At 43.9% G+C, this 22,747-nt stretch overlaps 1 pseudogene; it reads right to left on the reverse strand.

Annotated features, from left to right (window-relative positions):
- Positions 1-3,696: 3,696 nt before the first annotated feature.
- On the reverse strand, positions 3,697-4,369 carry LOC123188923 (uncharacterized; annotated as a pseudogene).
- Between the last annotated feature and the right edge of the window lie 18,378 nt (positions 4,370-22,747).

Raw genomic sequence — 22,747 nt, forward strand, 5'->3', positions numbered from 1 at the left:
TTCTCGGTTCAGCAATTTCTCACAAGTCACAACCATGTGAAAGTTGCCAGTAGGTGCAAGGTTACAGGCAAGCACAAATATGTGTCTCATCAATTAAGCACAAGACATGCTCCCTCCATCAATTTTAATTTTAAATGGCACCGGTTGGGCATTCATTCATAGTGCTACCGTCCTAAATAAGATGTCAGGGGAATGTCACGTCGTTGTTTGGTGATAAGCATAGGTAGCAGCAACTGAGTAAGCCCGAGCTAGCTAGCTAAAAGATTCTTGGACGGTCATGCATATGATGGGACATATATGTATCACCTGAGGGATATATATGTTGCTTATGATGGCACTTCTAGAAGTTCTTATGGGCAAGAAATAATACATTGCACTGCTCCCAAAATTAAAGTGGTAGATGCACTTTCTATTTCTAGATCCGGTGATGACACTTCTCCCAAAATTAAAGTGCTAAATGCACTTCTCCCAAACACCAAAAATTCTCTTCTACAAATCCACCGTCATGCAATCTTGCTGCCTCTTGTCGTGGTGATTTTTCCACACTTCCGTCCTGTATAAAACTTCCTTATGGTTAGACAAGTGTGTTGTACACACAATCGAGTCAAGTGAAGATTAAACGAAAGTCACATGAATTAGCAAGGCAGCAATGGAGGGGGGACGAGCTCGCAATATTGGGATCCTAGCTCCCATGAAAATACCCATGCACATCATAGAAATTATGTGATGTCTCCCCTGGAATCTAGATCGTCGCCTCCATCGTATCTCCTTCCACCACTTGTATAATCTCCCTCCTCCTCCCTCCCTCCCCACACCAAACAACATGCCAGAAGTCCACCCCCAAACCGCCACCGCCCTAGAGGGAGTCTTCCTCCTCCATGCCCTGGAACTTCAGCGGCTTCGCCCATACCTCCTTCCTCAATTTCGAGAGCTGAGTTTTAGGACCACGGCTCGGCCGCACCTACGGTCAACACCCTTGGATGTAGTATACCTCCCATGGGATATGGGCCCTATTAGCATTCAAATTTTTGTGATTCAGTACTCTTTAAGTTAACCCATCATTTACGTTGGCATTCAAACAGTGAGTTTTTTTCATATTGCTTGCAGGCCTTCTCAGGCTAGACTTCCAATGTGGCACGCCTTCCAATAACACTATAGCTCACAAGCCCAAGAAAGAAAATTTAAAAAGAGTCATGTTCAGGCTTCTCAATAATAATGTAGCTCAGGGTGATATGTATGCACGAAAAAAAAACATAACAGAAAAGAAAAAATAAAGGAAAATAAACAAACAAAAAGAAGAAAAATGAAAAAAAAACGGAAAACAGAAGAATAGCAACAGTAGCAGCTACATTACCATGCTCAAGTTTTGATTCTCTCTGGAAACTATTGCTGCCTTTTTTTCTTTGCTCTGATGCATAGAAATTTGTCTAATTGAAACATTCAAAAACTGATTTAGCTTGATATACTATCTGCAGCGATTGTTCAGGCATCCATGCAAGTATGGGCCCATAGCCATTGTGCATCACGAAGCAATAAAGAAAGTGTATGGACCAAACTTGATTATTTTAGCGATTATTTTATTCTAGCATGCAGTAGATCTTATTAGAATCTATAGGCCTGCTAACTATCTTTTGACCATTCCCGCCATGTTTTACCTTGGCCATTAGGCACAAATCCCAAGGATGGGGCCCAACAGATGTGTGGCTTTGAGCGTAGGTGCGGCTGCACCATGGTTCTATCCAACATTTTTGCTCAATTTCGGGCAGTGGCCGGCGAGGTACGAGCAGCTTCCAGTACTCCGGTGGGTTGATTGCTTAGTCCCAGACCAACATCCTCAGATTCTGCTCGCTTTCTAGATCCGCCCCGGCTGCTGCTTTGCTATGAAGAAAAATCTTCGTTTTCCACAAACAAAAGCACTTCGTTGTTGCACGGCCGAGTACTAATAGCAATTTATTTTGGCAATAGCCAGGGGTTCAATTCAACGGATGCTCAGCTTGGCAGGTGTTTTGTTGTCTATTACCCTCAACAAATTTTGCAGAACCTCATTTTCTGTCAGTTTGACTGAATTCCCCATGCTCTACATCCGGAGCCCCACCTTCTGTGGGCGGATTTGCCCGTCGCCGGCTAGCTAGGGAGTGTTTGGATTCGAATCATGCCGACGAATTCTGCCGTTTTACTAGTTGTTCCCGAGGGATCTGAGCTTTTGTAGCTATGATTCTTGTCCATGCTGAAGGTGGTTGTGTATTTATCCGAGTTTTGCGTCTCCAGTTCTAGGGCAAAGTTTGAGCTCCATGTAGCTGTAATTCCAGCGACGCAGCATTTAGTTAGCTTAGTGTAGCCACAACAGCTTTGCAGTAGGGAAGTTTTAAATGTTGCATGTTTGTCATATATGTACAACTAAATAACTGAATATAATCCTTAGTAATTTTCGTTCTTTATTGCCTTACTCGTAACTAATAATGGCAATGTACGCAAATTAGTACATAGTTCATTATTGGTATTTACTAATATGAACATACCACGCACAGATGATGATGTTGTTAGCTGATATTCTAATTGTAGAATCGAAGCTCGCTAATTTACTACTTTGGCTGATAGTAATAGAGTTACAAGTTATAGCACCTTTTGGTTATTTGAAGTTTGTTCGGTACTGCACCTTCTGGTTTGATCTTGGGAAGGACTTTCACTTTAATTTTGGTCAATTCACTGAGAACTATAAGCTGAACTTGTATGTGTATGCACATTTTAGAACCTGTTAGTGCTATTGTGGAAGTTCACATTTAGTATCAAAACTTTACAACACCAGGCATAATCAAACTTATAGTGATCTTGAGATTTTATGAGGCATTTTGCACAAGCAATATAGAAAATAAAAGTTTGGAATTTAACGTGTTACAGTACTTCTTTCATTCAAATTTAAGTTGCACGGAAGGTCTACCTAGTATAAATGCAAAAATGAGAACTTGCTTCACATATAAATCCATCAATAATATTTTAGTTTGGAATATACATAATTATTAAGGTTTTGATAACTCAAGGGTAAGCAAGTTGTTATGGAATCCACTTATGAATTCATGGGGTTGCAGGGACATAGAGTTTGTGCACTGGTTCTTATTAAACTGATTAAAGAAATTTGCCGGGTTAACAACTTTCTCTTCCTTCCCGTTTGCATGTTCCATAAGCTTCATTTGTTGTGATGCCATCCATGCCATGGTCTACATTCTTTATTCTGGCAGTATGTTGTAAATTGGCAGACTTATGCGCATTATTTCCAGGAATTGCAACTCCACCATTATTTCTAGAACCAATGTCACTTTTAGTTGATAGGTTTTAAAAAGGACGAGGTATGGAACCTTCAATTTATGTCATATTAGGGATGAAAATGAAGTGAAAACTTTCCGCTTTTCCGGAGAAAAATGAAACGGAGAGGAAATGTGAGAACAGAAATGGAAATTTGCAAAACGGAAATGGAAATGGAATTTTTTATGCGGAAACGAAAACAAAAATGAAACCGTGATTTCTGGTGGAATAGACGTGGAAATGGAACTTTCCGTTTCCGTGAATACGGAATTTTTGTTTTTACTATAGGCCTATGGCTGCGTTGTAGCCCAACCACCAAACAACACACAATGACACATTGACGAGAATGAGCAGAATAGATAGTCTGAGGCCCAACTTCTACTACCACATACGTACTCAACTAGACCCTACACGCAATTGTCCAGCACTCCTAGAATACTACGCTAAGTTGCCGACGTAATCATATTATTTTGTAGCCATGATAACAATTCTTTAAATTTGTTTGTGTTGTGTGTATTTTTCTATGGTTCAAGGGGATTTTAACTTCCGGTAAACGACCACTTCTGTTTCCGGGTCCCCTTTGTATTCGCTCTATGTTTGTTTCCGGTAGTATCCGTTTCCGGGGTTTCTATACTTGTTTTCTCTTTTCGATGCTGCCTGTCGATGATGTTGATCCCATCATAATACCGCGTCTCCACTACTCTTTCCCGTTCACATCCCCTCCGTCCAGCACCTGCTTCTGTGCACGAGAACGCAACACGCTTACATCGATCGATTCAACAGTCAATCAAACATCAGAAATTTGAATTCCGGGAAAAAAGAGAAGAAGGCGTCAACCTGGGGCTTGGCCTCGAGATCGCGGAGCCTGCGGACCCCCGGCGGGTCATCTCCAGTGGCCACCTCGACCCTCCACACAGCCCGCGCCACCGTAGGATGGGTCGCTGCGTGGCGCCTTGACCGGGCATCTCAGGGCGACGCTATCGAAGCGCCTGCGCGCCTGGGCCTTCACCCGCGCCGCCTCTTCCAGCGGCAAGTGCGGTCCGCTCCGCGCCGGCCACGTCGTCGCCATGGCTTCACTCCTCTCTCGTTGGCTCGCTCGGTGGTCACCTGGAGTCTTCGGTTCCAATCCGACCGAAAATGCCAAACGAAGGCCGAGCTCCGCAAACACAACGACTTTAATATTGCAAAATTTAAATTCGTACTTGAAATTTTAAAATATACACATAATTAAAGACATAGCATATATATGTGCAAATTATCATGATGCAATACTTTAAAATGAGAGCTACACAAAAAATAGCTTTTCAGCACATGTATTCTTGATCCTCATAGTTCATAAAAAAAGTGCGGCTTGCAATTCAAGATATTTCATCATAAAATTAGACACACATATACATTAAATCCTTGCATACTTGTATATTTTTTCAGAATTTTCTTAAACTTAAAGGTACAAAATTTTGAACTTTTCAAAATAAAGACCTCCATCACTACTGGAATTGAGTTATACACCGAGTGCCACGGACACTCAGCAAAGGGCCTATCCCCGCCGGCAAAGCCTTTGTCGAGTGCTGGACTCGCAAAAGCCACCTGGCGTACACCTCTCAGAAAAACAGGAATTTGCCGGGAGCGAGGACACGGGCACTCGGCAAAGAGTTTGCTGAGAGTCAAACAATACAACTCGGCAAAAAAGAAGTGGCTAACGGACAACAGATGGGGATGGCGGTTGCCACGTGGCGCATCTTTGCCGACTTGGCTCTCGGTGAAGACCCTGACACCCAGGGTACATGAAAACTCCAGTAGTGCATGAAGCTCGGCCTCCAAAACACTCTACTTGTGATCGTTATCCTAATCTGCCCTTGTTATGCTGAGATTGGGACGGCTAACACGTGGTGAGCTCGGGAGGCGAGTGATTATTCACGTGGGTCGGTCGGTTCATCCAAAGACACTAGTAGAAAACAGGGCTTTGGTCCAGGCCGGGTCAGCCCATTAGTCCCGGTTCAGTCCAGAACCGGGACCAATGGGGGAATTGGACCCGGTTCGTGAGACCAGGGGGCCGGCCGGGCCACGTGGGCCATTGGTCCCGGTTGGTGGGACGAACTGGGACCAATGGGCCTCGCTCCTGGCCCACCATCATTGGTCCCGGTTGGTGGCTTGAACCGGGACCAAAGGCTCCCCTTTAGTCCCGGTTCATGCCACCAACCGGGACCAATGAGGTGCCTATATATACCCCCTCGCGTAAGAGCAGAGCACACTGCTCTATTTTTTTCTGGCCGAGGGGGAGAGGGCTTGGTGGTGCTCTAGCTCACCTCCTATGCACACAAGGTGTTCGATGGAATGCCCGAGCCACACTACTTAAGCTTTCTCCTCTCCAAGCTCGACCTCCAAGCTCCATTTTCCTCAATATTTGTCTAGGTTTAGCGGTCCATCACGCCCCGTCCCCGTCTTCACCGTCGTCGATCACCCGCGCCGAGCTCATCGCCGGCACCACCGTGGTGAGCCTCTTGTTCTTATCTTCTTTCTAAAAGGAAAAATATTCTTACTTGTATGTTTACATAGATACTTGTATTATTTTCTTACTTTTATTATTGCATCTTATATAGTGCGATGGTTTTTGTATCCGCCCCCGTCGTCCCTCGTCCTGTCTATGATTCGGATGTGGTATATATATTATCTTTATAACTATTGGTTCATTTATTGTTTATGAAAATTATGCCGACCAACATGACATAGATTTTATTTATGTAGGATGTATGTGAATCGGAAATGCCAACCGACCCTATTGTCAAGAGGTTAAATTTAGTTGAAGAAGAAAACAATTTGTTGAAGGAAAAAATAAAAAAAATTGAGGAGGAGAAGATGATATTGGAGTTGCATGTTGCGGATGTCGTCGATGATCACAAGATCAAGATGGATGCAATGCGCTTGAAGATTAGAAAGATTAGAAAATATGTCATTCATACCGAGGCTTGGTATCATTATGCCGTTGGATCAATTGTTACCTTGGTTGCGATTATGATCGCATTTGTTTTCGCATTGAAATGTTTTACATAGTTTCAATGTATGGTTTAATTAATTAGATGCTCTGGAGAGCTATATGTTGTTAGATGAAAAGTATGTATGCACTTTGGTTTTAATGTGATGATGAACCTTTATTAATTTGGACACTTAATTATATATAATGCACGCAGATGAACCGGCAATGGATGTACGGTGACAGACACACCTCCCAGTACATTAAGGGCGTGCATGAGTTTCTCGATGCGGCTGAGGCAAACAAGCAAAATGGTTTTATGTGTTGTCCATGCACTGAATGTGGGAATACGAGGTCTTACTCTAACCAGAAAATCCTGCACTTCCACCTGCTTTACAAGGGTTTCATGCCACACTATAATGTTTGGACGAGGCACGGAGAAATAGGGGTTATGATGGACGACGGCGAAGAAGAAGAGTACAATGACAACTATGTGCCCCCTGAATACGGTGATGCTGCAACGGGGGGAGCTGGTGAAGATGAAGAGGAACCAGACGATGTGCCCAATGATGCTGCAACGGGTGAAGCTGCTGAAGATCAAGAGGAACCAGACGATGTGCCCGATGATGATGATCTCCGCCGGGTCATTGTCGATGTAAGGACGCAATGCAAAAGTCAAAAGGAGAAGCTGAAGTTCGATCGCATGTTAGAGGATCACAAAAAATGGTTGTACCCCAATTGCGAAGATGGCAACACAAAGCTCTGTACCGTACTGGAATTGCTGCAGTGGAAGGAAGAGAATGTTGTGGCTGACAAAGGATTTGAGAAGCTACTGAAAATATTGAAGAAGAAGCTTCCAAAGGATAACGAATTGCCCGACAGTACATACGCAGCAAAGAAGGTCGTATGCCTTCTAGGATTGGAGGTGGAGAAGATACATGCATGCCCCAATGACTGCATCCTCTACCGCGGTGCATACAAGGATCTGAACGCATGCCCGGTATGCGGTGCATTGCGGTATAAGATCAGACGAGATGACCCTGGTGATGTTGACGGCGAGCCCCCCAGGAAGAGGGTTCCTGCGAAGGTGATGTGGTATGCTCCTATAATACCATGGTTGAAACGTCTGTTCAGAAACGAAGAGCATGCCAAGTTGATGCGATGGCACAGTGAGGACCGGAAGAAAGACGGGAAGTTGAGAGCACCCGCTGACGGGTCGCAGTGGAGAAAAATCGAGAGAAAGTACTGGGATGAGTTTGCAAAGGACCCAAGGAATGTATGGTTTGCTTTAAGCGCGGGTGAGATTAATCCTTTCGGGGAGCAGAGCAGCAATCACAACACCTGGCCCGTGACTCTATGTATGTATAACCTTCCTCCTTGGATGTGCATGAAGCGGAAGTTCATTATGATGCCAGTTCTCATCCAAGGCCCTAAGCAACCCGGCAACGACATTGATGTGTACCTAAGGCCATTATTTGAAAAACTTTTACAGCTGTGGAATGTTAACGGTGTACGTATGTGGGATGAGCACATACAGGAGGAATTTAACCTAAAGGTGTTGCTATTCGTGACCATCAACGATTGGCCCGCTCTCAGTATCCTTTCAGGACAGACAAACAAAGGATACCATGCATGCACGCACTGTTTAGATGACACTGAAAGTATATACCTGGACAAATGCAGGAAGAATGTGTACCTGGGCCGTCGTCGATTTCTTACGACCAACCATCAATGTCGAAAGAAAGGCAAGCATTTCAAAGGCGAGGCAGATCACCGGAAGAAGACCGCCATGCGTACCGGTGATCACGTACTTGCTAGGGTCAATGATTTACACGTAATCTTTGGAAAGGGTCCCGGCGGACTAGCTGTTCCGAATGACGCTGAGGGACACGCACCCATGTGGAAGAAGAAATCTATATTTTGGGACCTACCCTACTGGAAAGACCTAGAGGTCCGCTCTTCAATCGACGTGATGCACGTGACGAAGAACCTTTGAGTGAACCTGCTAGGCTTATTGGGCATGTATGGGAAGACAAAAGATACACCTGAGGCACGGGAGGACCTGCAACATTTGCACGAAAAAGATGGCATGCCTCCGAAGCAGTATAAAGGTCCTACCAGCTACACTCTTACGAAAGAAGAGAAAGAAATCTTCTTTGAATGCCTGCTCAGTATGAAGGTCACGACTGGCTTCTCGTCGAATATAAAGGGAATCATAAATATGCCCGAGAAAAAGTTTCAGAACCTAAAGTCTCATGACTGCCACGTGATTATGACACAACTGCTTACGGTTGCATTGAGGGGGCTTCTACCGGAAAACGTCCGATTAGCCATTGTGAAGCTATGTGCATTCCTCAATGCAATCTCTCAGAAGGTGATCGATCCAGAAATCGTACCAAGGCTAAGGAGTGATGTGGCTCAATGTCTTGTCAGTTTCGAGATGGTGTTCCCATCATCCTTCTTCAATATCATGATGCACGTCCTAGTTCATCTAGTCGACGAGATTGTCATCCTGGGGCCCGTATTTCTACACAATATGTTCCCCTTTAAGAGTTTCATGGGAGTCCTAAAGAAATATGTCTGTAACCGCGCTAGGACAGAAGGAAGCATCTCCATGGGCCATCAAACAGAGGATGTTATCGGGTTTTGTGTTGACTTCATTCCTGGCCTTAAGAAGATAGGTCTCCCTAAATCGCGGTATGAGGGGAGACTGACTGGAAAAGGCACTCTTGGAAGTGACTCAATAATATGTAGGGACGGATATTCTTGGTCTCAAGCACACTACACAGTTCTACAGAACTCTACCTTGGTGACCCCGTATGTCGATGAACACAAGAACAGTCTGCGCTCCAAACACCCGGAGCAGTGCGATGACTGGATTACATGTGAACACATCAGGACTTTCAGCAGTTGGTTGGAAACACGTCTCAGAGGTGACAACACTGTTTGTGATGAGCTGTACTTGTTGTCCAGGGGACCATCTTTGACTGTATTGACTTACAAAGGATACGAGATAAATGAGAATACATTTTACACGATCGCCCAAGATCAAAAGAGCACCAACCAAAACAGCGGTGTCCGCTTTGATGCAGCAACCGAGAGCGGAAAGGACACATATTATGGTTACATAGTGGACATATGGGAACTTGACTACGGACATGATTTTAAGGTCCCTTTGTTTAAGTGCAAATGGGTCAATCTGTCAGGCGGCGGGGTACAGGTAGACCCACAGTACGGAATGACAACAATGGATCTAAAAAATCTTGGGTACACTGATGAACCATTACTCCTAGCCAATGATGTGGCACAGGTTATCTATGTGAAGGACATGTCTACCAAACCGAGAAAAAGAAAAGATAAGGAAGCGAATACATCATACGATGAGCCAAAGCGCCACATAGTTCTTTCAGGAAAAAGGGATATCCTGGGAGTGGAGGGCAAGACAGACATGTCTGAAGATTATGAAAAGTTTCATGAAATTCCTCCCTTCAATGTCAAGGCTGACCCAAGCATCCTGATAAACGATGAAGATTATCCATGGTTACGGCGCAATAAGCAAATGACACAAGCGAAGAAAAAGTGAAGACTTTCTCCCGCAACTATTATGATGATACCATGCCAACTTTGTAACACACGAGTATGCTATGCCAACTTTTTCAGAGTTCATTTGAAAACTGTGAATTTAGGTCGAATTTTCTCTATAGGTGCATCTATGTTCATTTTTTTAGTAAAGTTAATCACAAACTTGTGATTCACACAAATTTCAAAGAATTCAAATTTTAACTATTCAAATTTGAAAACTAATGGCACTAACAGAAAATTTATAATTTTTCTAAAACTAATGGCACTAACAGAAAGTTTATAATTTTGCTGACCTAAAAGCAAAAAGAATTTAAAAATAAAGCAAAAAATAAAAGAAAATAAATAATACAGAAAACAAAACAAAAAAAACTGAATAAAAATAAAAATAGCAACAATAAGTATTTTGTTGTAAGTAGAAACAAAATAAAATAAATAAAGCAACAAAGAAAACTAAAAAACTAAAAAAATGTTTTCAAATTTGAAAACTAATGGCACTAACACAAAGTTTATAATTTTTCTAAAACTAAAAGCAAAAAGAATTAAAAAATAAAGCAAAAAAGGAAAAGAAAATAAATAATGCAGAAAGTTTATAATTTTTGTGACCTAAAAGAAAAAGGAAATCACTAAAAAACTATAGGTATTTTTTTCTATAATATTTGTTATGACTAACTAAAATTACCAAATTGGGTATAATGATAAAACATAGTAATATTAAATAGCAGGAAAAAGAATGACTCAAAAATAATTTTTTATAGTAAAGTTATTCATAAACTAGTGATTCACACAAATTTTAAAAAATTCAAATTTAAACTATTCAAAATTTAAAACTAATGGCACTAACAGAAAGTTTATAATTTTTGTGACCTAAAAGAAAAAAATCACTAAAAAACTATAAGTATTTAGTTCTAACTAGAAATGAAAAAACAAATAGTAAAAAAATGCCACCTACTGGGCCACCACGGCCTGAATACGACTAGAAGCCCATCCATGGGCCAGGATTCAGGACCGCAGAAGGCCCAACAGGCCCACAGGCATAGCGGTGTGAGATTAGGCCCAAAGGCCTGCAGTTCTGAGGAGTTCAATGAAGAGGGCGGGGCGGCACTTATAAACAGGTGCGACCGCTCCTCAGCTAGCGAGGTGGGACTAAACATCCCACCGCACCGCGGCTTTGGCAGGCGCAGGCCTTTGGTCCCGGTTGATGGCACCAACCGGGACTAAAGGGGGCATTGGTCACGGTTCGTGGCACAAACCGTGACCAATGCCCCCCTTTAGTCCCGGTTGGTGCCACCAACCGGGACCAAAGGCCGCCGCTTCCCGCCCTTTGGGGTGCTGAAAAGAGGCCTTTGGTCTCGGTTGGTGGCACCAACCGGGACTAAAGGTGGCATTGGTCCCGGTTGGTGCCACGAACCGGGACCAATGCTCTTGGTATATAACCAGGACTTGTGAAAATTTCAGTTTCTCATCGACCATTTGCCCCCGACGACGCCGCCAGGCTGCCCCGGCGCCGTCCGCCGCCCCTGCAGTCGCCCCCGACCGCACCGTCGCCGTCGCCCGTGCCTTGCCGTCGGCCGTGCCCTCTCCCGACGCCGCTCACCGCCCTGCCCCAATGCACGTCGCACGCCCCGGCCCGCCCGTCGTCGTCGCCCTGCCCCGCCCATCGCCGTCGCCCCGCCCCGCCCGTCGCCCCACCCCTGCCCCGCCCGTCGCCGTCGCCCGCCCCGCCCGTCGCCGTCGCCCTGCCCCTCCGTTGGTCCGGCCCCCCCTGTTTTTTTCATATATTATATGCTTGTGTATATTGTGTATATTGCTTCTTTGTGTATATTATGTATATATGTTAGTATATATATTGTGTATATTGCTTCTTTTCAGATTTTTTTCATATATATGTTTGTATTTTGTATTTAGCTTTTTTATAAAAATGTATATATGTTTGTATGTTCTCTGTGTATATATGTTCATATATGCAAAAGTTAGATTTAAATATTTAGAAAAGGATTATCTATATATGTTCTCTGATTTAGTACATTTTAGGTTAGTTTCATTTCTAGAAAAGTTTTATATATTTAGGAGAGGAAAAAGGAAAATAAAAAGACGAAAAAGGAGAAGAAGAGGAGATGAAGAAAAGGAAGAGGAGAAGAAGAGGAGAGGAAGAAAAGGAAGAGGAGAAGAAGAAAGGAATAGAGGAGAAGAAGAAAATCTTTTTTTCTTCTTTTTTTTCTTCGATCTTCTCCTCTATTCCTTTCTTCTTCTCCTATTTTTATTTCTTCTTCGTATTCTTATGTTTTATCGGATCTGTCATCGTCGATATACCCCTCCCGATAACTTCAACACGAGGGAAGGGGGGTCGATATACCCCCTCCCAATAACTTCAACACGAGGGGGGTCGATATACCCCCTCCCGATAACTTCAACACGAGGGGGTCGATATATATACCACCTCCCGATAACTTCAACATGAGGGGGGGTCGATATACCCTAAATAGCAAGTATCGTGGGTGTGAGAACCATGTGGCCGTCGGTGTCGGACACTACATCCACTTCCCACAATTGACGCGCGACCCGCGTCACCTGTGGGAAGTGGATGTAGTGTCCGACACCGACGGCCACATGTATCTCACACCCACGATACTTGCTATTTAGGGTTTCCTCTACCGCTCGGCGACCCTGACCCTCGACGACCCTCGTTCCCGATAAAAAAGAGGAAGAAGAAGAAAAAAAGAGAAGAAAAAAGAAAGAGAAAACCCTAAATAGCAAGTATCGTCGATGTGAGATACATGTGGCCGTCGGTGTCGGACACTACATCCACGTCCCACAAGTGACGCGGGCTTTGACGCCCACGTCACTTGTGGGACATGGATGTAGTGTCCGACACCGACGACCACATGTATCTCACACCCACGATACTTGCTATTCAGGGTTTCCTCTACCGCTCGGCGACCCTCGACGACCCTCGTTTCCGCTAAAAAAAGAGGAAGAAGAAGAAAAAAAGAGGAGAAGAAAGAATAGAGGAGTTCTTACTCCTCTACTCTTTCTTCTCCTCTTTTTTATTCTTCCTATTCTTTTTTTATCCTTGAAGCATTGTTGAGGCCACCCCAAACCATAGAGAAGCAGCGTCGAGGCCACCCCAAACCCTAGAGAAGCAGCGTCGAGGCCACTAATTAATATTACTTCTACGTTGGCCACTAATATATCCATCTGTCATGTTTGAATAATAATTGCCATGTTGTAAATATTTGTAGAAACTATGGACACCGCCCGAGACGAAGTACAAGAAGAGTTGTTGGGGGACATACTCGCACGAGGAAGTGATCCCGTCTGCTCGTTGTTTCTCAACGACACCGATGGTCTGGAAGCAGCTGGCTATGATTATGATGGCTCCGGTGACCTAATGCCGGTGCAAGGAGACCGTGAGGACTGCTCCGGTGACCCAATGCCGGTGCAAGAAGGAGACCGTGATGACGTCTTCGGTGACCGAACCGAGTCTGGCCAGGTATATATATTAGTTAAGCTTCTGCTCACTAGCTAATTGATGCATTCATTGTTTTGGTATGTACACATATTAATTAAGTCTTTATTCTTTTTTCTAGCCCTCCGGATCGAACACAACTTCGGTAAAGAGATGAGGCCCGAAGAAAAAGTTGAGCTCGGATGAAAAGTTTGAGATCATAGCAATCGCGCCCGACGGCCAACATATTGAACCCCTCTGTACAAAGAGTGCATTTGTTGCTCAGTGCGGGGTTTTGGTTAGGGACAAGATCCCGATCAGCATCCAGTAATGGTTAAAGCCGGCTACAGAAGAGCCTGAGGTGTCTTATGTCAATGATATGCAGAAAAATGATCTTTGGACTAAGCTGAAGTCAAATTTCACCCTACCGCCAGAGGATGATCCGGAGAAGCCAGTTAAAGAGCAATTAATCAAGTCTTCTGCTCTTAAGAAGATGGCAGAACTATTCAGGAGGTGGAAGAAAGAGCTGAATAAGTTTGTCAAAAATAAAGAGACACCAGAATTCAAGGGCAGATATGAGAAGATCAGAGATCACTGGCCCGCATTTGTGGCCCACAAGACATCGAAAAAGAGTAAGAAGATCTCGGCGACAAACAAGCAAAACGCTGCGAAGAAGAAGCTGTTGGGTTTCGTAGTAATTTCAAAAAAATTCCTACGCACACGCAAGATCATGTTATGCATAGCAACGAGAGGAGAGAGTGCTGTCTACGTACCCACGCAGACCGACTGCGGAAGCGTTGACACAACATAGAGGAAGTAGTCGTACGTCTTCGCGATCCAACCGATCAAGCACCGAAACTATGGCACCTCCGAGTTCGAGCACATGTTCAGCTCGATGACGATCCCCGGACTCCGATCCAGCAAAGTGTCAGGGAAGAATTCCGTCAGCACGACGGCATGGTGACGATCTTGATGCACTACAGCAGCAGGGCTTCGCCTAAACTCCGCTACAGTATTATCGAGGAATATGGTGGCTGGGGGCACCGCACACGGCTAAGGAATAGATCACGTGGATCAACTTGTGTGTTTCTGGGGTGCCTCTACCTTAGTATATAAAGGAGCCAAGGGGGAGGGGGCGCCGGCCAGGAGGAGGGCGCAGGAGGAGTCCTTCTCCTTCCGGGAGTAGGACTCCCCCCCCCCCAATCCTAGTTGGACTAGGATTCCCCGAGGGGGAAAGAGAGAGAAGGGGGGCCGGCCGAGGGGGAGGCGCGCGGCCACCTTGGGCTGCCCCTTTCTCCTTTCCACTAAAGCCCATCTAGGCCCATATGGTTCCCGGGGAGTTCCGGTAACCTCCCGGTACTCCGGTAAAATCCCGATTTCACCCGGAACACTTCCGATATCCAAACATAGGCTTCCAATATATCAATCTTTACGTCTCGACCATTTCGAGACTCCTCGTCATGTCCGTGATCACATCCGGGACTCCGAACAACCTTCGGTACATCAAAATGCATAAACTCATAATATAACTGTCATCGTAACCTTAAGCGTGCGGACCCTACGGGTTCGAGAACAATGTAGACATGACCGAGACACGTCTCCGGTCAATAACCAATAGCGGGAACTGGATGCCCATATTGGCTCCTACATATTCTACGAAGATCTTTATCGGTCAGACCGCATAACAATATACGTTGTTCCCTTTGTCATCGGTATGTTACTTGCCCGAGATTCGATCGTCGGTATCCAATACCTAGTTCAATCTCGTTACCGGCAAGTCTCTTTACTCGTTCTGTAATACATCATCTCGCAACTAACTCATTAGTTGCAATGCTTGCAAGGCTTATGTGATGTGCATTACCGAGAGGGCCCATAGATACCTCTCCGACAATCGGAGTGACAAATCCTAATCTCGAAATACGCCAACCCAACATCTACCTTTGGAGACACCTGTAATGCTCCTTTATAATCACCCAGTTACGTTATGTCATTTGGTAGCACCCAAAGTGTTCCTCCGGCAAACGGGAGTTGCATAATCTCATAGTTATAGGAACATGTATAAGTCATGAAGAAAGCAATAGCAACATACTAAACGATCGGGTGCTAAGCTAATGGAATGGGTCATGTCAATCAGATCATTCAACTAATGATGTGACCTCGTTAATCAAATAACAACTCATTGTTCATGGTTAGGAAACATAACCATCTTTGATTAACGAGCTAGTCAAGTAGAGGCATACTAGTGACACTTTGTTTGTCTATGTATTCACACATGTATTATGTTTCCGGTTAATACAATTCTAGCATGAATAATAAACATTTATCATGATTATAAGGAAATAAATAATAACTTTATTATTGCCTCTAGGGCATATTTCCTTCAGTCTCCCACTTGCACTAGAGTCAATAATCTAGATTACACTGTAATGATTCTAACACCCATGGAGCCTTGGTGCCGATCATGTTTTGCTCGTGGAAGAGGCTTAGTCAACGGGTCTGCAACATTCAGATCCGTATGTATCTTGCAAATCTCTATGTCTCCCACCTAGACTAGATCCCGGATGGAATTGAAGCGTCTCTTGATGTGCTTGGTTCTCTTGTGAAATCTGGATTCCTTTGCCAAGGCAATTGCACCAGTATTGTCACAAAAGATTTTCATTGGACCCGATGCACTAGGTATGACACCTAGATCGGATATGAACTCCTTCATCCAGACTCCTTTGTTCACTGCTTCCAAAGCAGCTATGTACTCCGCTTCACATGTAGATCCCGCTACGATGCTTTGTTTAGAACTGCACCAACTGACAGCTCCACCGTTTAATGTAAACACGTATCCGGTTTATGATTTAGAATCGTCCGGATCAGTGTCAAAGCTTGCATCAACATAACCATTTACGACGAGCTCTTTGTCACCTCCATATACAAGAAACATATCCTTAGTCCTTTTCAGGTATTTCAGGATGTTCTTGACCGCTGTCCAGTGATCCACTCCTGGATTACTTTGGTACCTCCCTGCTAGACTTATAGCAAGGCACACATCAGGTCTGGTACACAGCATTGCATACATGATAGATCCTATCGCTGATGCATAGGGAACATCTTTTATATTCTCTCTATCTTCTGTAGTGGTCGGGCATTGAGTCTTACTCAATTTCACAACTTGTAACACAGGCAAGAATCCTTTCTTTGCTTGATCTATTTTGAACTTCTTCAAAATTTTGTCAAGGTATGTTGTTTGTGAAAGTCCAATTAAGCATTTTGATCTATCTCTATAGATCTTTATGCCTAATATGTAAGCAGCTTCACCGAGGTCTTTCATTGAAAAACTCTTATTCAAGTATCCCTTTATGCTATCCAGAAATTCTATATCATTTCCAATCAGTAATATGTCATCCACATATAATATCAGAAATGCTACAGAGCTCCCACTCACTTTCTTGTAAATACAGGCTTCTCCGAAAGTCTATATAAAACCAAATGCTTTGATCACACTATCAAAGCGTTTATTCCAACTCCGAGAGGCTTGCACCAGTCCATAAATGGATCGCTGGAGCTTGCACACTTTGTTAGCTCCCTTTGGATCGACAAAACCTTCTGGTTGCATCATATACAACTCTTCTTCCAGAAATACATTCAGGAATGCAGTTTTGACATCCATCTGCCAAATTTCATAATCATAAAATGCGGCAATTGCTAACATGATTCGGATAGACTTAAGCATCGCTACGGATGAGAAGGTCTCATCGTAGTCAACCCCTTGAACTTGTCGAAAACCTTTTGCGACAAGTCGAGCTTTGTAGACAGTAACATTACCGTCAGCGTCAGTCTTCTTCTTGAAGATCCATTTATTCTCAATTGCTTGCCAATCATCGGGCAAGTCAACCAAAGTCCATACTTTGTTCTCATACATGGATCCCATCTCAGATTTCATGGCTTCAAGCCATTTTGCGGAATCTGGGCTCACCATCGCTTCTTCATAGTTCGTAGGTTCATCATGATCTAGTAGCATGACTTCCAGAACAGGATAACCGTACCACTCTGGTGCGAATCTCACTCTGGTTGATCTACGAGGTTCAGTAGTATCTTGATCTGAAGTTTCATGATCATTATCATTAGCTTCCTCACTAACTGGTCTAGGTGTCATTGAAACAGTTTTCTGTGATGTACTACTTTCCAATAAGGGAGAAGGTACAGTTACCTTGTCAAGTTCTACTTTCCTCCCACTCACTTATTTCGAGAGAAACTCCTTCTCTAGAAAGTTTCCGAATTTAGCAACAAAAGTCTTGCCTTCGGATCTATGATAGAAGGTGTAACCAATAGTTTCCTTTGGATATCCTATGAAGACACATTTCTCCGATTTGGGTTCGAGCTTATCAGGTTGAAGCTTTTTCACATAAGCATCGCAGCCCCAAACTTTCAGAAACGACAACTTTGGTTTCTTGCCAAACCACAATTCATAAGGCGTCGTCTCAACGGATTTTGATGGTGCCCTATTTAACGTGAATGCGGCCGTCTCTAGAGCGTATCCCCAAAACGATAGCGGTAAATCAGTAAGAGACATCATAGATCGCACCATATCTAGTAAAGTACGATTACGACGTTCAGACACACCATTACGGTGTGGTGTTCCGGGTGGCGTGAGTTGCGAAACTATTCCACAACTTTTCAAATGTACACCAAACTCGTAACTCAAATATTCTCCTCCACGATCAGATCGTAGAAACTTTATTTTCTTGTTACAATGATTTCAACTTCACTCTGAAATTCCTTGAACCTTTCAAATGTTTCAGACTTATGTTTCATTAAGTAGATATACTCATATCTGCTTAAATCATCTGTGAAGGTGAGAAAATAACGATATTTGCCACGAGCCTCAATATTCATCGGACCACATACATCTGTATGTATGATTTCCAACAAATCTGTTGCTCTCTCCATAGTACCGGAGAACGGTGTTTTGGTCATCTTGCCCATAAGGCACGGTTCGCAAGTACCAAGTGATTCATAATCAAGTGGTTCCAAAAGTCCATCAGAATGGAGTTTCTTCATGCGCTTTACACCGATATGACCTAAACGGCAGTGCCACAAATAAGTTGCACTCTCATTATCAACTCTGCATCTTTTGGCTTCAACATTATGAATATGTGTGTTACTACTATCAAGATTCAACAAGAATAGACCACTCTTCAAGGGTGCATGACCATAAAAGATATTACTCATATAAATAGAACAACCATTATTCTCTGATTTAAATGAATAACCGTCTCGCATCAAACAAGATCCAGATATAATGTTCATGCTTAACGCTGGCACCAAATAACAATTATTTAGGTCTAATACTAATCCCGAAGGTAGATGTAGAGGTAGTGTGCCGACTGCGATCACATCGACTTTGGAACCGTTTCCCACGCGCATCGTCACCTTGTCCTTAACCAATCTTCGCTTGATCCGTAGTCCCTGTTTCGAGTTGCAAATATTAGCAATAGAACCAGTATCAAATACCCAGGTGCTACTGTGAGCATTAGTAAGGTACACATCAATAACATGTATATCACATATACCTTTGTTCACCTTGCCATCCTTCTTATCCGCCAAATACTTGGGGCAGTTCCGCTTCCAGTGACCAGTCTGCTTGCAATAGAAGTACTCAGTTTCAGGCTTAGGTCCAAGTTTGGGTTTCTTCTCTTAAGTAGCAACTTGCTTGCCGTTCTTTTTGAAGTTCCCCTTCTTCTTCCCTTTGCCCTTTTTCTTGAAACTAGTGGTCTTGTTGACCATCAACACTTGATGCTCCTTCTTGATTTCTACCTCCGCAGCTTTCAGCATTGCGAAGAGCTCGGGAATAGTCTTGTTCATCCCTTGCATATTATAGTTCATCACGAAGCTCTTGTAGCTTGGTGGCAGTGATTGAAGAATTCTGTCAATGACGCAATCATCTGGAAGATTAACTCCCAATTCAATCAAGTGATTATTATACCCAGACATTTTGAGTATATGCTCACTGACAGAACTGTTCTCCTCCATCTTGCAGCTATACAACTTATTGGAGACTTCATATCTCTCAATCCGGGCATTTGCTTGAAATATTAACTTCAACTCTTGGAACATCTCATATGCTCCATGACGTTCAAAACGTCGTTGAAGTCCCGATTCTAAGCCGTAAAGCATGGCACACTGAACTATCGAGTAGTCATCAGCTTTGCTCTGCCAGACGTTCATAACATCCGGCGTTGCTCCTGCAGCAGGCCTGGCACCCAGCGGCGCTTCCAGGACGTAATTCTTCTGTGCAGCAATGAGGATAATCCTCAAGTTACGGACCCAGTCCGTGTAATTGCTACCATCATCTTTCAACTTTGCTTTCTCAAGGAACACATTAAAATTCAATGGAACAATAGCACGAGCCATCTATCTACAATCAAACATAAACAAGCAAGATACTAATCAGGTACTAAGTTTCATGATAAATTTAAGTTCAGTTAATCAAATTAATTAAAGAACTCCCACTTAGATAGACATCCCTCTAATCCTCTAAGTTATTACGTGATCCAAATCAACTAAACCATAACCGATCATCACGTGAGATGGAGTAGTTTTCAATGGTGAACATCGTTATGTTGATCATATCTACTATATGATTCACGCTCGACCTTTCGGTCTCCGTGTTCCGAGGCCATATCTGTATATGCTTGGCTGGGTCAAGTATAACATGAGTATTCCGTGTGTGCAACTGTTTTGCACCCGTTGTATTTGAACGTAGAACCTATCACACCTGATCATCACGTGGTGTCTCAGCACGAAGAACTTTCGCAACGGTGCATACTCAGGGAGAACACTTCTTGATAATTTAGTGAGAGATCATCTTATAATGCTACCGTCAATCAAAGCAAGATAAGATGCATAAAAGGATAAACATCACATGCAATCAATATAAGTGATATGATATGGCCATCATCATCTTGTGCTTGTGATCTCCATCTCCGAAGCACCGTCGTGATCACCATCGTCACCGGCGTGACACCTTGATCTCCATCGTAGCATCGTTGTCGTCTCGCCAAGTTTATGCTTCCACGACTATCACTACCGCTTAGTAATAAAGTAAAGCATTACATCGCGATTTCATTGCATACAATAAAACGACAACCATAAGGCTCCTGCCAGTTGCTGATAACTCGATAACAAAACATGATCATCTCATACAATAAAATTCAGCATCATGTCTTGACCATATCACATCACAACATGCCCTGCAAAAACAAGTTAGACGTCCTCTACTTTGTTGTTGCAAGTTTTACGTGGCTGCTACGGGCTTAAGCAAGAACCAATCTCACCTACGCATCAAAACCACAATGATAGTTTGTCAAATAGACTCCGTTTTAACCTTCGCAAGGACCGGGCATAGCCATACTTGGTTCAACTAAAGTTGGAGAGACAGTCGCCCGCAAGCCACCTGTGTGCAAAGCACGTCGGGGGAACCGGTCTCGCGTAAGCGTACGCGTAAGGTTGGTCCGGGTCGTCTCGTCCAACAATGTCGCCGAACCAAACTATGACATGCTGGTAGGCAGTATGACTTATATCGCCCATAACTCACTTGTGTTCTACTCGTGCATATAACATCAACATAAATAACCTAGGCTCGGATGCCACTGTTGGGTTTCGTAGTAATTTCAAAAAATTTCCTACGCACACGCAAGATCATGTGATGCATTGCAACGAGAGGCGAGACTGCTGTCTACGTACCCATGCAGACCGACTGCGGAAGCGTTGACACAACGTAGAGGAAGTAGTCGTACGTCTTCGCGATCCAACCGATCAAGCACCGAAACTACGGCACCTCCGAGTTCGAGCACACGTTCAGCTCGATGACGATCCCCGGACTCCGATCCAGCAAAGTGTCGGGGAAGAATTCCGTCAGCACGACGGCGTGGTGACGATCTTGATGCACTACAGCAGCAGGGCTTCGCCTAAAGTCCGCTACAGTATTATCGAGGAATATGGTGGCTGGGGGCACCGCACACGGCTAAGGAATAGATCACGTGGATCAACTTGTGTGTTTCTGGGGTGCCTCTACCTCAGTATATAAAGGAGCCAAGGGGGAGGGGGGCGCCGGCCAGGAGGAGGGCACAGGAGGAGTCCTCCTTCCGGGAGTAGGACTCCCCCCCAATCCTAGTTGGACTAGGATTCCCCGAGGGGGAAAGAGAGAGAAGGGGGGCCGGCCACCTCTCCTAGTCCTAATAGGACTAGGGGGAGGGGGGAGGCGCGCGGCCATCTTGGGCTGCCCCTTTCTCCTTTCCACTAAAGCCCATCTAGGCCCATATGGTTCCCGGGGGGTTCCGGTAACCTCCCGGTACTCCGGTAAAATCCCGATTTCACCCGGAACACTTCCGATATCCAAACATAGGCTTCCAATATATCAATCTTTACATCTCGACCATTTCGAGACTCCTCGTCATGTCTGTGATCACATCCGGGACTCCGAACAACCTTCAGTACATCAAAATGCATAAACTCATAATATAACTATCATCGTAACCTTAAGCGTGCGGACCCTACGGGTTCGAGAACAATGTAGACATGACCGAGACACGTCTCCGGTCAATAACCAATAGCGGGACCTGGATGCCCATATTGGCTCCTACATATTCTATGAAGATCTTTATCGGTCAGACCGCATAACAACATACGTTGTTCCCTTTGTCATCGGTATGTTACTTGCCCGAGATTCGATCGTCGGTATCCAATACCTAGTTCAATCTCGTTACCGGCAAGTCTCTTTACTCGTTCTGTAATACATCATCTCGCAACTTACTCATTAGTTGCAATGCTTGCAAGGCTTATGTGATGTGCATTACCGAGAGGGCCCATAGATACCTCTCCGACAATCGGAGTGACAAATCCTAATCTCGAAATACGCCAACCCAACATCTACCTTTGGAGACACCTGTAATGCTCCTTTATAATCACCCAGTTACGTTATGTCGTTTGGTAGCACCCAAAGTGTTCCTCCGGCAAACGGGAGTTGCATAATCTCATAGTTATAGGAACATGTATAAGTCATGAAGAAAGCAATAGCAACATACTAAACGATCGGGTGCTAAGCTAATGGAATGGGTCATGTCAATCAGATCATTCAACTAATGATGTGACCTCGTTAATCAAATAACAACTCATTGTTCATGGTTAGGAAACATAACCATCTTTGATTAACGAGCTAGTCAAGTAGAGGCATACTAGTGACACTTTGTTTGTCTATGTATTCACACATGTATTATGTTTCCGGTTAATACAATTCTAGCATGAATAATAAACATTTATCATGATTATAAGGAAATAAATAATAACTTTATTATTGCCTCTAGGGCATATTTCCTTCAGAAGAATCACCATCACACGGGGTTAGGTGGCTACCTCGTAGCCCGGCCTAAGTGGGCCAAGACTGAGAATGATCTGGTTGA

Source organism: Triticum aestivum, chromosome 1A (assembly GCF_018294505.1).
Source record: "Triticum aestivum cultivar Chinese Spring chromosome 1A, IWGSC CS RefSeq v2.1, whole genome shotgun sequence".
In the NCBI taxonomy this organism is placed as follows: domain Eukaryota; kingdom Viridiplantae; phylum Streptophyta; class Magnoliopsida; order Poales; family Poaceae; genus Triticum; species Triticum aestivum.